The sequence below is a fragment of the Globicephala melas genome, chromosome 2 (assembly GCF_963455315.2).
Source record: "Globicephala melas chromosome 2, mGloMel1.2, whole genome shotgun sequence".
In the NCBI taxonomy this organism is placed as follows: Eukaryota; Metazoa; Chordata; class Mammalia; order Artiodactyla; family Delphinidae; genus Globicephala; species Globicephala melas.
Window position 1 is genome coordinate 96,917,709 of NC_083315.2, and position 14,761 is coordinate 96,932,469.

At 37.3% G+C, this 14,761-nt stretch overlaps 1 pseudogene; it reads right to left on the reverse strand.

The window, feature by feature from the left end:
- Nucleotides 1–13,604: 13,604 nt before the first annotated feature.
- LOC115845915 (small ribosomal subunit protein uS2 pseudogene) lies at nucleotides 13,605–14,402 on the reverse strand (annotated as a pseudogene).
- Nucleotides 14,403–14,761: the final 359 nt, after the last annotated feature.

Sequence of the window (14,761 nt, forward strand, 5' to 3'; positions counted from 1 at the left end):
TCATGTACTAGGATAAGGTCAAACCACAAGTGAGCTGAACTTCACCATCTATTAACAAATGAAAATAAAACATTTATTACATTGTCCACTCTTGCTTTTTTATATTTATGGTATATTCCAAAGAGATTTCCCTGTTAGAATAAAATTTCATAAGCAGGGAGGGGAAAGCAGGGCGAAGTTTAAATAAATTTTTTTTTTTTTTTTTTGGTGGTACACGGGCCTCTCGCTGCTGTGATCTCTCCCGTTGCGGAGCACAGGCTCCAGACGCGCAGGCTCAGCGGCCATGGCTCACGGGCCCAGCTGCTCCGTGGCATGTGGGATCTTCCTGGACCAGGGCACGAACCCGTGTCTCCTGCATTGGCAGGCGGACTCTCAACCACTGTGCCACCAGGGAAGCCCAATAAAAATGTTTTATTATTGATTTGGTTGTTGCTGGAGCTGACCATATAGATTGTGGAAACAATATAGTTTATTTTTTTCTTTTTTTATTAGCTCTACAAAGTAATAGCTTAGCATAGCTATTAGTTTATCTTATAACTAACCTTTGAACTACTTTCTGAGTTGGTTGTTTTCCAGAAAGCAGTATACTTGATAGAATAAACACTGAATGATTTTTAACAATGTTAAGTGCATTGAAGAAGAACCTAAAGAAAAGATCTGCTTTTCCTCTGGTCTGTGACATTTTATGGATTTGAAAATTTTTACTTTATTATCATGGTCCTTGTAGTAACAAAATCCTCATTCTAAAATCTATCCATGTATAGAGTTTACATTCTCAAATTAAACGGCTAGTGTGCTTTGTTTATTCACATAGTGTGAAGAAAAATCTTTATCAAAACACTCTGGACCCAACAGGTTTATCAAGGGATTAGATGTAATATGTAAAGGACTAGTCATTGTTCTTTTTGTTTTTATTGTGAATTATGATATGTGGGACTGTGGATAAGATCCGCTGAAATTATTTAAGACATTAGAAATGTGTATGTGTTCATAGTCATATATTTTATATAAGTGTACTATAGAGATCAGAGAACCTGATAATAGGATTGCTAATATATCCAAGTAAGGACTAGAAAATGTTCCTCAGGTGACCATAAAAATCCTTCTTCAACTTAATTATGAAAAAAACTTCTCAAGATTGAGAAGTTTCCTTTTTCAGGTCAAAGAAAGCTGATTAAGTAATTATCACAACATTTCTATCTTTCCCACTGCTGGTCAAAATATCCTGGTAACCTTCTGGATCATTAGGGACCTATATTGTCAATCAAGCATCATCAAACCCATAATGACCTTATGGAGTATAAAGTCCCACATGATGAACATTTCCAAACAAAGTATTCTCTCAACATCAGTCCAAAAAAGGAGGGTGTCCTCACGTTCAATACCTTTGGAAAATAACGTCTATATTTTCCTCCTTGAGATTCACAGTTTCATTGACTTTTTGCTCCTGTTGTAAATAAAACTTTTTAACTTTGAAAATCATTTATTCCAAGTAAAATATTAACATCGCTCAGAATTTCTGCTCCATCGAACATACTCTGTTTCCTGTGGAGCAAAATAATCACAGTGGTTCATGATCAGCCCAGCAGGAGATGGGAATCATTAGGACGTGTGTGCAGTCAAGCCAGCTTGATATAGAAGAACCAGAGAGAACCCAGGGCTATAGCTGGTACATTGGTGCAGAGTGTTGGGTCTGCAGGGCTAGATGAAGGTCACAATGGGACAGTCAATAATGTGGGAAAAGTTAGGAGTATTGAAGAGGACATAGAATTAAGTGTGGGGAAAAAAAAGGATTAAATGTGGGAAACAGGAGTTGGCCAATTTTTCACAAACTACAAGAGTGCTAGAAGTCCTTTTTGATGTGATGTCTATTACAGGGTTTAGAAATGGGGTGGAGAAAACCTTTAGGGCTTAGCTGATAGACCCTCACTGCACAAAGATTGAAGAAAAACATAGGAAATAGTGTTATGGTCTGTACATCCATGTCAACATCTCCAGTATTTCACATTTTCAGTAGACGGGAGCTATGGTAGCTGTTGTGCAAGTTAGATGACCTTAAGAAATTCTTCACCACCCTTTGATGCCATGATTGGGAATCAAAATTGGTGGTGCTTCTGTTGTAATTTCCAAAGAATAAGACTGATGTTAGTCAACTGGTCTACAGAGTTATACTAGGAGATAGTAATGGGCGTGGAGGACTTTTGCAAAGCATGCCAACCAGAAAACTTTCAATAGATCAAGCAACAGCAATGAAAATAATCTAAATGGCTATCCATGAACTTCTATACAGTGGGAACAATGTTCTGAATCATACACACCAGAGTTATTGGAGATTTTCAATTGCTTTAACCAAGGGAACAACTTCATTGATGTTGGTAGATGAAGAATGGCTCCCAAACAATAAATTATTGATTATTTTCACTATCAGGAAATGGTCTGGACTTCAGGATATGATCTGGGTTCAATTTATCTTTGAGTCTCAGAATCCAACATTCCTAGCACATAACAGGCAAGAGCTCAATAAATGTTTATGTGGATGAATGTTAAATCTGTAAGGTGATAGGAAGTAATACAATTATAAGCAGGAAAGGCAAAATAAGTGTGTTGAGAAATATCCTGAGATGTGTTTTAAGCCTTATAACAAAATTGTGATAACTAAACAGTTCAGCTTGATAGCTTGATGTACACTTGTCAAAAATTGTATAGTCCTTTGACAACTAACCTTGTTGCTGAGATCCTATAAATATATAGATCCTATATAAGATCCTATAAGTAGTGACTATAACAACAAATTGAAGAGCAACCATAATGAGTTCACAATGTGATAAAGAGCATTTTTTAACCTGTTGATCTTTTCTATATGTACATAAATTGGTTAGTTCCATCTTTGAAAATGGAATGCAGCAATAAAGCAAATATATCCATAGCCTTCATGCATCAAGATGACCTTTGTGTAAGCAGGGATGAAAAGACTTTCAAGTGTATACATTCCCTTTTTAACTATGTAGTATTGTCCACACAGAAATCTCTTTCCATATCTGAGAACTCTATGAATAAGCAGGTGACCTGGGATGGAAGGAATTTACTTGTGAACCACACTCATATGGAGACAGAGATACCAACAACACCTAAAATATAAAGAGCTTCTGCAGACAAAGATGTATAAGACCCTCAGACATACCCTGCCTCTTGGTGGAGCTGGAATCCCTGGGCACTCCTTGTCCTATGTAACTTTTCCTTTACCTTTGTCACTTATCCTTTTTTTGTTTCCTCATTCTGGGTCCTGGCCAGTCTTCATGTTCATTTTGGTTTTTCTTGTTTTTAATTCCAACCAGGAGTTCCAATTTTGATTTCTAATAGCTCCCTTATTAGATAGTTTGGTTTTATATTATTGACCATGAATTGAACTCAAATTCGATTAATGACTTTTTACCATGAAAGCCTTTAATGTTTTTCCCTGAAAAGATTTCCTCACCCACCTGCAGAGTATCTCTCAGGAGAAAAGATGGAGGATCTCACTGAAACATCCTTTTCTTAACTTGTTTCTCTCTGTCACCACTCCTCCCCAGCCTGGTCTTCCTCCTTTCCCCTTTTCCATTTTCCCTCCCCTACACCCCTTCCTTCTTCCTTCTCATTCTTCTTCAAATCACCGGGGTTCCAAACCCATTAAATTTTAGGTTCTTTATATCAAAGTGAATAAATATATTCTAAAATTAGTAGTGTAAGTTAACAGATCAAGGAACAAAAGATGAATACAAGGAAGAAAAGTGGTAGCTGAGAAACAGATGGGGTTCTGAATATCATTCTTCCTTTTCTCTGCTGTTTTCTACATTAAACTGTTCCTTCCTGCATCTGAACCTTCACCCAGGCATAGCTAACTGCCTATTCTTCAAGGAGTATTTTAAAAATCATCTCTTCAGGGACATTTTCCCTTACCTTCTAGACTTTGAATTTTATATGATCATATTGTACCCTATAGATAGACTGTCTCAGATTTAATTAATAATCTAGATGTAGATAAAACAGTGGGCTCAAATGCCATTCTTCCAGAAATTTTGTACAATTCCCAGGCAATCAGAAATATGTGACAAGTTCCTTCAGTACAGAAGATTGCTGTGGTAGGCAGCCGGTAAATTGTCTCCCCAAGATCCCTGCCTTGTGGAATTCATGCCCCCGCTTGCCTTGAGCGTGGGCTGGACATCGTGACTCACTTCTAAAGAATAGAATTCAGCAAAAGTGATGAGATGTCTCTTCTGAAATTAGGTTACAGAAAGATTGTGACTTCCATCTTGATCTCTCATGGTCTCTTCCTTTCTGTCTCTCTCTCTGAGCCCTTGCCTTGAGGGAAGCCAGATCCCATTCTGCAAGTGGCCCTATGGATAGGAGAGCGTGCACAAAAGACAAGGACCTGATGTTTGTGGCCAACAGCTAGCAAAGTCCTGAGGCTTACCGCCAGCCACGTGAATGGGCTTGAGAGACCTTTCCCCAGTTCAGCCTTGAGATGCAGCACCAGCTGACTAACAGCCCAGTGTTACCTTAGTTGTAACACTGTGAGAATCCTTGAGTCACGGGACCCAGCTAAGCCAAGCCTGGGTTTCTTAACTACAGAATCACTGAGATAATAAATGTTTGTTGTTTTAAGTTACTAAGTTTTGAGTTTGGGGATAAATTATTATACAGCCATAGATAAATAATACAGATTTTGCTGGAAGTGGGTTGAGGTTGGAAGGATTTTGAGAAGTATGTTAGAGAAAGCCTAAATGCTTGAACATCCATTTCATCTGTTATCTCCTACAAATTACATCTAACAAGAAAGCATTAACAATAAGCTCTTTCAAATGTAACAAAGTACATTTGACAGTGTTCTCACAAAAAATGCTGATATTAAGGTGCCTTAAGTATTGTGGATATTCAAGCTAGTGAATATTCGTGATTTAACATATTGGTAGCCTTTTATATACATAATTTCCACCCTTCTCAGACCATATAATGTACACCTCACACAACGGATGTGTGTGGTGGTTTGATGTAGGGCAGGATGCTCTTCTATAGCTTTTTATGAGGTTCTGAATCTTCCCATTAACTTTTTATAGATATCTGGCTCGAATCTGTGCCTGTGAATAAATGATCACACTTTCTTTTCTCCCTAATGGAGGCAATGCAACTCACTTCAAATCTTAATTCCATTTACTAAACGATTTCCATTATAAATATATCCTTAGGTTATGCATAATTTTCTCAAGAGTTTGACTATCTGATCTTAGTACAAAGGTAAATCCCTTTTGCAAAGTCTTGAACTTTAGTCCACTTAGTGTTTTTGCTTTATGTTAGTGGGAAAAAAAATTACCTGCCCGGAAGGAATTCTTACTCATAGGTAATGGAGAAAGGAATATTCATAGTTTAAGCAACTAAAGACATTTGAGTTGAGATAGCTAAGGGTATTATATTGTGTTGTATTATAGATGGCATTCCTTTGAAAGTAAATATAGTTAGATCTTTTTATGTATTATCAAGTTATGTATATATGGGTATATGTCTCTCTCTCTCTCATATATATATAATAACGTAATATATATAATTTAATAATATCCAGTTCTTATTTCATTGCACTGGGTGAAAAGAAAATGCAGATTGAATCAGTCTATATTTTAAAGTAATGTTTTTATCTAAATTTGGACATTTGGATAAGATATTTATTTAGTATGACCTTTCCTTTTCCATGTCGCTTGACAAACAGCATCTTTGTAAATCCTTCAGTTAAGGTCCAGTGGAACAAAATTAAGGTCCAGTGGGACAACTAAGGTCCAATGGGACAAAAGGTAAATATGAGAAAATGTTCTTCGTTCCACTGGCATGTGATTATTTAACAGAATGTCAGTGACTTAGTAGTAACATGGTTCAGCTTCCCAGAATCAATCATTTCAGCTTCCATTACCACCAAGGACTTATATGCATACTTTAGAAATTACCTTTATAAATGAAAATTACATACATAACCAGTCTTTCCTGTAAGTAAGGTAGAGTGCTATTTAGGTGGTGTGCTTTGAAGAAAAGTCTCTGTGATCAGATATATCTTCCTCCATGGCATGCCAGAGTCCCAAACTCCAAATATTCATGTAAAATTAAGGATCTTTCAAGAAGCTGTACATTTCAACTAGGTTAAGCTATCACTCTAAGAGGAGTTAACCAGTAGCTAGCTTGTTAGCAGGGATTAGTTTGTCTATAGGAATAATTGCTACTCATTGTTATGCTGTAGAAGAAGGGCCTCGGGCAATTTGACACAGACTGTCAGGTTTGATGGCAGTGGTTAGAACCAAGGAATTATATTGATATTTAGGGTTACGGAGAGTAGTGACCCAGTTACTCCTGTTCTCCATAGCTCAGGGCCCTGGAAATCTAGTAATAGGATAATAAAGGATAAGGTGGTACTAAAGAAGTGGCATAGCATGTCTTGAAGACACATTATTTTTATCAATCTTGCCTAGAGCTGAGATTTGTTACATTTTTCCTTTTTTTAGTTAAATATAAACAACATATAGATAAAGCCTGTTTAAGGAAAGGCTGTGTAAGAAAAGGTCCTCTTGCCTTAATAACCTAATTATAGTGAAGAACTCATTTTTTTTGTATTGATTCTGATAGTTTTCAAGTGAGTATTCTATGGTTTCATGACTAGAATCCTTTTAATGTTTTAGTAGACACCAGGTGAATCAAATTGGATTATCCATCATACTTAGTCACCATTAGTCCATTCATGACTTCCTCCCTTCCTTCCTCCCTCCTTCCCTCTCTTCCTTCCTTCTTCTTTCCTTTCCTTCCCTTCCTTCCTCCCTCCCTCATTTATGCAATGAGTTAGACAGCACAAACGTTGAGACCTTGACAGCAACTTCTATCTGGCTACGTGGTCCTCCACAGCATCCTTACCCTGTCTCTTCCTACCTGACATAACCACTATCCCAAGTCTTGTGTTTATTGTTTCCTTGCTTTGCTTTTTACAGAATTTTATCCCATCTAATTGTATTTCTAAAAAGCATGTATCTATATTTTAATTATTTTTAACTTTTAAAAGGGATCATGCTTTATGTAGTCATCTATGACTTTTAAAACTTAAGATAGGGCTTCCCTGGTGGCGCAGTGGTTGAGAGTCCGCCTGCTGATGCGGCGGATGTGGGTTCGTGCCCCGGTCCGGGAAGATCCCACATGCCGCGCGGCGGCTGGGCCCGTGAGCCATGGCCGCTGAGCCTGTGCGTCCGGAGCCTGTGCTCCGCAACGGGAGAGGCCACAACAGTGAGAGGCCCGCGTAACGCAAAAAAAAAAACACAAAAAAAACCTTAAGATAAAATTAAGATTATCCATATTGTTGCCTTGTGAACAGCTATAGTATATATTCATTCATTTTGATTGCTGTATAATAGCTTGCAGATTTAAAAAATATCCAGTTGAATACTAACCTTGTATTAGTCTCATAGAATAAAGCACCTTTCAGGATGGGTGTGAAAGCTGACCTCCAATCAATAATCTGGCTAACAATCCAATAATCTTTCAATTATGCAAGAAAAAAAATATTGGTCCTTTCTTTGAACTCTATGTGTAAATTAAATTAATACTTGCTTTCTTGTGTATTCGTCAAGGGTATTTCCTGAAATTAAAAAATGAAGTTTTTAGGTAGTGTCATTTATTTTCATGCTTCTGTGGGACATATTCTGAGTATATTCTTTAAATTCATATACCTCCCTTTATCTAATAGATATGATTCTGATGGATTGCATGTAGTACACAGTTCTTTATAGCAAATAATATTTTAAATGCACTGAGCAAGCTACCTCTTAAAGAAAACTTATGTTAAAAAGTCCTTCTGAATTGTGCATAATTATCCTCCAATTTATATCTTCTGTAAATTTAGGATTTTGTGTATAATGTCTTCTTGAATGAGAGCAAACATGCCCATGAGATACACAACAATCTTATAGATGCACTAGGAAGGCATGTGGTAAGAGAAATAGTGACTTCCCTTAGATATCCACGTGCAATTTTTTTTTTTTTTTTTTCGGTACGCGGGCCTCTCACCGCTGCGGCCTTTCCCGCTGCGGAGCACAGGCTCCGGACGCGCAGGCCCAGCGGCCACGGCTCACAGGCCCAGCCGCTCCGCAGCACTTGGGATCCTCCCGGACCGGGGCACGAACCCGTGTCCCCTGCGTCGGCAGGCGGATTCCCAACCACTGAGCCACCAGGGAAGCCCCTCCACGTGCAATTTTAATGACCAAATTTGTACATTTTCATTGTATGTCAGGTACAACTTCATGCCTATCTTTTCCCAGCTCATAAATCTACTGATTTGCATCTTCTAGGCTGCTACAATAGCCCCATAAACCTCTCTTTGAAGAAACACAGCTTCCGTCAAAACAAGTCTTTAAAAATATTTACCAAGCTGTAATAAACAACACTCCTCCAATGTGCTGCATATTAAAAAATAACCTCTTGAGGGGCAACGCCAATTTTATTTTTACTTATTAGGCTCTGCACCTTTGTCAACACTAGTAAATGATGTGGTTAACCCAGTTCATGAAAGTAAAGCTTTTTTTTTTTTAAATTTGAGAGATGATCTGTATTCTCTTCCTTGGTTATTGATAGATAAAAATATCATCTCTTCAAAACTGTTCCCTTGGCACTGTGAATGAGGATCTATAGTTAAGTAAATGGAAATGTACCAGATCAAATTATGTTGCCTTGAGCAAATAATAGCAACGTTAGCCCTTTGGTACTGACCAGGTTGTTCAATACATTTATTAATTTGAGCTATTTAAAGTAAGAATTCACATAGCATAGTAAACATTTTGGCTGGAGTGGGAAATGGATTGCTGCTATACCAGGACTGAGGACAACTTGGAAACTTGAGCAATGCAGCCATGGGCTAGACATAGCCTTGAGCCTAAATGAGCCTACTAATAAGCAATAGTGCATTGAGGGAAATCTATCTGCTGACTGATCCATTCATAAAAGCAAAAGAAACTGAAACAGCAGGAATAATCTTAATACAAATTAAGCACAAATAATAGAAATAACCATAAATGAACAATTTATGATGATTTACCATGAATAAGTAGGTGCTATTTCAGTAATGACTATCTGAAAGATCCTTCATCTTTTCTCATTACCCATAAAAATATTTGTTCCCCTGTGTATTCTTCCCACCCATTTCTTTCTCTCCCTGTGCTATGCAGCTGCTTCCCACTAGCTATCTATTTTACATTTGGTAGTGTATATATGTCAGCGCCACTCTCTCACTTCATCCCAGCTTACCCTTCCCCCTCTCATTTTTCTCTTCTCTCTTTTTCTACCACATTTTCTCTTTCTTATCCTAACTTTTCTTCCTTCCTTTCCTTTCTGGATCCCTCCCTGCACATCCCTCTTCTCTTTTTTCCTCCCCTTTATGTCAAGCATTGCCCAAGTACTGAACAGAGGAAACAAATGATATGCTGGTTTCTGTCCTAGACTTCCTCAGTGAAGTATAACAAGAAAATATACAACAATGTTAAGGTAGAGGCACTATAAAAGAACTAGGGGGACTGACATTATAATTTGGCTTCAAGCACGTGGCAGATTAACTGACTTAATTTCCTAGCTGGATTCACTCTTTTACAAAGCAGGCTTCACCATTAATTACCTGCAAAATAGTCTCCTAATGGTCTCTTCATAGTCCCTACCAGTCCATGCTGCCCACAGCTGTTCATATTCTCATTGTATTTCTCACTAGTTTAAAATCCTTAATTTCAAGCAAATCACTCACGCATTCATTCATTCATTCATTCATATCCCCAATGATGAAAATACTGCTCTTTTCTGCCTGTAGGGAGAAGTAAAAAACCCTTAATGTAGCAAGTATATCTATCACATTCTGGTCCATCCTGGCTTTCTCTCTTTTTTTTTCCTTTTTAAAGATTTTTTTGGTGTGTACCATTGTTAAAGTCTTTATTGAATTTGTTACAATACTGCTTCTGTTTTATGTTTTGGTTTTCTGGCCACAAGGCATGTGGGATCTTAGCTCCCTGACCAGGGACTGAACCAGCACTCCCTGCATTGAAAGGTGAAGTATTAACCACTGGACCGCCAGGGAAGTCCCTGTGGCTTTCATTTTTAATCCCTTCTATGCTGTGTAGTGCCTTCCTCCTTCCACCTATCATTTCTTATTCATTCCTTGAATTAGCTTACAATACTTAGTACTTTCCTCTGTGAAGCCTTTTCTGACTCCTTGTTCATCTTGGAAATGTTTGGTGCTTCTTGCTCCTGAAGGTGTTTTAAAAATTTTTTATTTATTTTATTTTATTTTTTAATGCTTCTTTTAAAGTCCACTCTTGTCCTAAGTGTCATGTAATTATTTTATTTTGATTGACTTTTCAGAAAATATTTTTCATCATAAAGTTAATATATGCTTCTTATAGCATTTTTCTTCCAGATTTTTTTCTATGCGTAAATTTTATAATTTATTGTACCATTTTTAAAATAAAGAAGTCTCTACCTCAGAGATTTGATACATTTTAGTTTGTATTTTCTTTTCTTAAGGTTCACTTCTTTTATTATTTTTTAATTTTAAAATTTTGTAATATATATATTTCATAATATTCAGTCTTTATATAGAGCTGAAATTTATTTTAGATCCATATTGTTTATAGATTATAATATTCAAAGAGCCAAACAATTCTGCTAAAACATATATGACTTTGTCTTCATTGTCTGGACATTGTACTATATTTTTCAAGTGGGTTGCTTAGAATCCTCACAAACCCCTGCAAGACAGTTGTTTTCAAGCTTACTTTATAGATGACGAACCCAAAACTCTGAGAAGTTAACAACTTGTCCAAGGCCAAACAAGTTGTGGTGATAAAATAGGGTTCACATTTCATTCTAATGCCAGTAGTTATAGTTTCTGGTTCACTAGGAAGCCTAAATGTAAGATTAGCCTTCTTTCCTTTTTTTTTTTTGCGGTACGCGGGCCTCTCACTGTAGTGGCCTCTCCCGTTGTGGAGCACCAGGCTCCGGACGCGCAGGCTCAGCGGCCATGGCTCACGGGCCAGCCGCTCCGCGGCATTGTGGGATCTTCCCAGACTGGGGCACGAACCTGTGTCCCCTGCATCGGCAGGCGGACTCTCAACCACTGCGCCACCAGGGAAGCCCCCTTATTTCTTTTCAAAACTATATTTTTGATTCTTGCTTGATCTGTCTTTCTTACCGACATTAGCAACATTTTAAGTTTTAAAAAAATATCACAATACGATTCTGATTGGATTTTGTGTAATACGTACTTATGAATTAATTTTAGGAAAAGGGTAATTCTATTATGTTATCTTCTGTCCAAGAATATAGTTTGTCTTTTATATAGCTCAGTAAATTTTAAAATAATTTTCCTCATTTAGGTCCAACATATTTCTCAATAAGGTCATTATATTTTTATTGCTATTGCAAGTAATATCTTTTCATTATATTTTCTAACTAGTTATTGCTTACATATGAGAAGATATTGACTTTTAAAAATATTTTTGTATACATGCTGTACTTTTAGGGATCAAGTATTGCAATGTCTGTAACTTTCTTTTAAATGCCTTAGCAAAAAATAAAAAATATAAAGAGAGAGACAGAGTAAAATTATACAAACATATAGATGTATGGATAAAATGAGAGAGAAAGCAAATGTGGCAAAATTGTAACAATTGATGAATCTTGGTTTAAAAAATGCAGGTGTTCATTATATTATCCTGGCAACTTTTTTGCAGGTATAAAAGTTTCCAAAATAAACAGCTGAAAAAAAATCTTATATTTGGTCATTTCATTGAACTCTCTTATTAATTCTAACACTTTCGTGTTGAGTCTCCTGTGTGGTGAGATTCTAGGTAAACAACCATATCAATTGTAAGTTATCAAAATTTTGTTTTCTATTTTCTAATAGTAAATCTCCTTTTACTGCCTTATATCTTCTTGAAATTAGCCAAATTTTTTAAGAATGATGTTAAATGAAAGCATCAGATGTCATTTTGTTACTGTTCTTCCTAAGTTTAATTGACATGCCTCTAAACTTAGTTTCCCTTTTAGGTATAAGATCTATTGATATCTATATTTATCATTGTTTTTTTAAATTTTGTTAAGAAACTTATTTTCCTATTCTTCATCCCCAATGAGGTTTCCTTCAGCATGACTAATGAATTTTATCAATCTATTGAATAATACATTCTTTTCTAATATTACTAAATAATATTTCATTTTCACTAGTTGCCCTTACCGGAAATTAGCAAATGGTCACAAATATTAGCAAAATACCAGGGACAAAATAAATGCAAAACAAATATTTGTTAAATAAAAAGAAGAGGCAAAGAAAAGCAAGGAGTAGAGAAGGATTACAATGAAGAAAAGGCGGGTCAAAAATAATCTGCATTTTTCACTCTAGATGCTGTGATAGTTCTGATTTAAGAGGGATTTTTTTGACTAGAATTTTAAATATACCTTTCATTGAATCACACTGTGTAAATGCTGGCACATGATAGGTGCTTAATACAGTTTATTACCTTAACTTCTCGTCTGTTTTTCATATACAATTTCTGCTCCATATGTAAATGCTCATTTAATCTGTTATGGATAACAAGGACATCGTTACTGTTGAAGAAAATGATAGCTAAAGGATCTGCCTTTTTATTCACTAGGAAATTAATTGAATTTCCAAGTAACTTTTATTTCAATTGTTACATAGATTAAAAAAAACTTTATTTCACTTTTCTGATCCTAGTTATTATAAGTTACTTAAATTGCATTAAACATAAGTTAATATTTGTTCAAATCAGAAGTATTGACATTGAGATTATAAAGTAATTTTAATCCACATAAATAAAATGAATTTTTATGCTAAAAAAAAAAGGAATCTGCCTTTGTTTTGTATAACTTTACAATCTCCTAGTCATCCAAATGGAGCCCGTAAATAAAGCCTCAAATGGTTGTCTAGTGGGTTTCAACTACTTTCTCCTTTCAATATACTTTAAAAAATTACGTGGGGTTTCCCTGGTGGCGCAGTGGTTGAGAGTCCGCCTGCCGATGCAGGGGACACGGGTTCGTGCCCTGGTTCGGGAGGATCCCACATGCCGCGGAGCGGCTGGGCCCGTGAGCCATGGCCGCTGCGCCTGCGCGTCCGGAGCCTGTGCTCCGCGGTGGGAGAGGCCACAGCTGTGAGAGGCCCACGTACCGGAAAAAAAAAAAAAAATTACGTGGTACCTCTAACTATAATTACCCAAACCAAATTACAGTTTTTTCCCCTTTAGTATACTTTTCATGATACACTGCATTGGAGGCAATTTATAAGAAACCTTAACTTTTAGATAACAAACCAAAGCAACATTAAAATGAAGTCAAATAAAAATTAGATACACGGATCATAAAAATTGCATAGTTCCTGTAAATGCTGGATAAGGAGGCTATGTTTCCAAACACTGGAAAAGTAAGGAAGATGCACTTTAAATAGAAACTTTTTATTTTTTTTAAATAGAAACTGTTTATTTTTAAACAGAAACTTTTAAAAACTTTTTAAAATAGAAACTTTATTTTTCATTCACCTTGTTTCCATTTTCTGTTTAAGAAGGCCACACAGTGGTGGTTCCTACCCATTCAGTGAACTGAACGGTGGGGCTGCAGACCAGTCCCCAGTGGCAGGCTGAGGTCCAGTCTTCATCAGGGAACTGCTGGATGGGCACAGAGGGCACCTGTGCCTTCAGACCAGCCAGCGACCTCCGGTAAGTACAGTCCATTCACCCTGAAATCCCTCCCTGGTCACAGCCTTTTCAGCAGTGCCTGCTCTTCCTTTTGAACCTACAGGACCTCCGTAGCTGTAGAGATCAGGCGTGGCCGCCCAGAGACGGTGCCGCACCTGCGCAGAACTTCCTGGCCCAGCAACCAACGCGTCAGACCTGCCGGACGCTGGCGTGGACGGCAACATCCGCACAGTGCAGAGGAGAGTCTGTGTGATACAGTTAAGCAGGTTAACATAAGACGCGTCTGTGAGAGGCTGGTGGTTGTCGCGGCTCCCAGAAGGCTGCGTGGATCCGGTTAGGGAAGCTTCTAGGTGTGGAGCGCCTGCCACAGGAGGGGCTCCAGTGGCAGTGGCAAACTTCAGCACAGTTCGGGGGACCGGCATTCCTAGAGGATGTGACATTGACCTCAGCAGGGTTTTCAGTGGCAACAATGGCACGAGCCACCAGCAGGAGCTTTTCGAGGTTCGCTTCAGATTAATGAGGTAATGCCATCATTTTTCCTTTTATAAATGACTGTTGCATTTGGAAATCAAGGTTGGTGCCACCTGAGTGGGCTCCTGCTGCAAGGAATTTGAGGACATCTTGTTTCTTCATTTTCAGGACATCAGGGACCCTGGACATGGTAAATTTTCGCTTTAATCATGATGGGAACCCAGAACAACGCCTTTCTGGGTAGGGTGGAAAGGCCCCTTTAATTTTGTTAGGCTTATTTTATCTGTCAAAGGGAAAGATGAGTAAGTCTTTTGAAATTCATTTTTTGGGTAGTGCTTTGAAAAGGAATAAACAGTATTTTAGTGATAAGCTGATATCTAAAATCTAATTTCACTTGAAATTATTTTTATTATGTCAAGAGTCATATTTGCAGAGAGTACAGTCTATGCATTGAAACATTTATTAAGCATTGGACCAAGACAATGCTGCCATTAGATGTATTCAGAACTAACTGATGAGAGCCGATTCTTTTAGCAAATATGTACTTT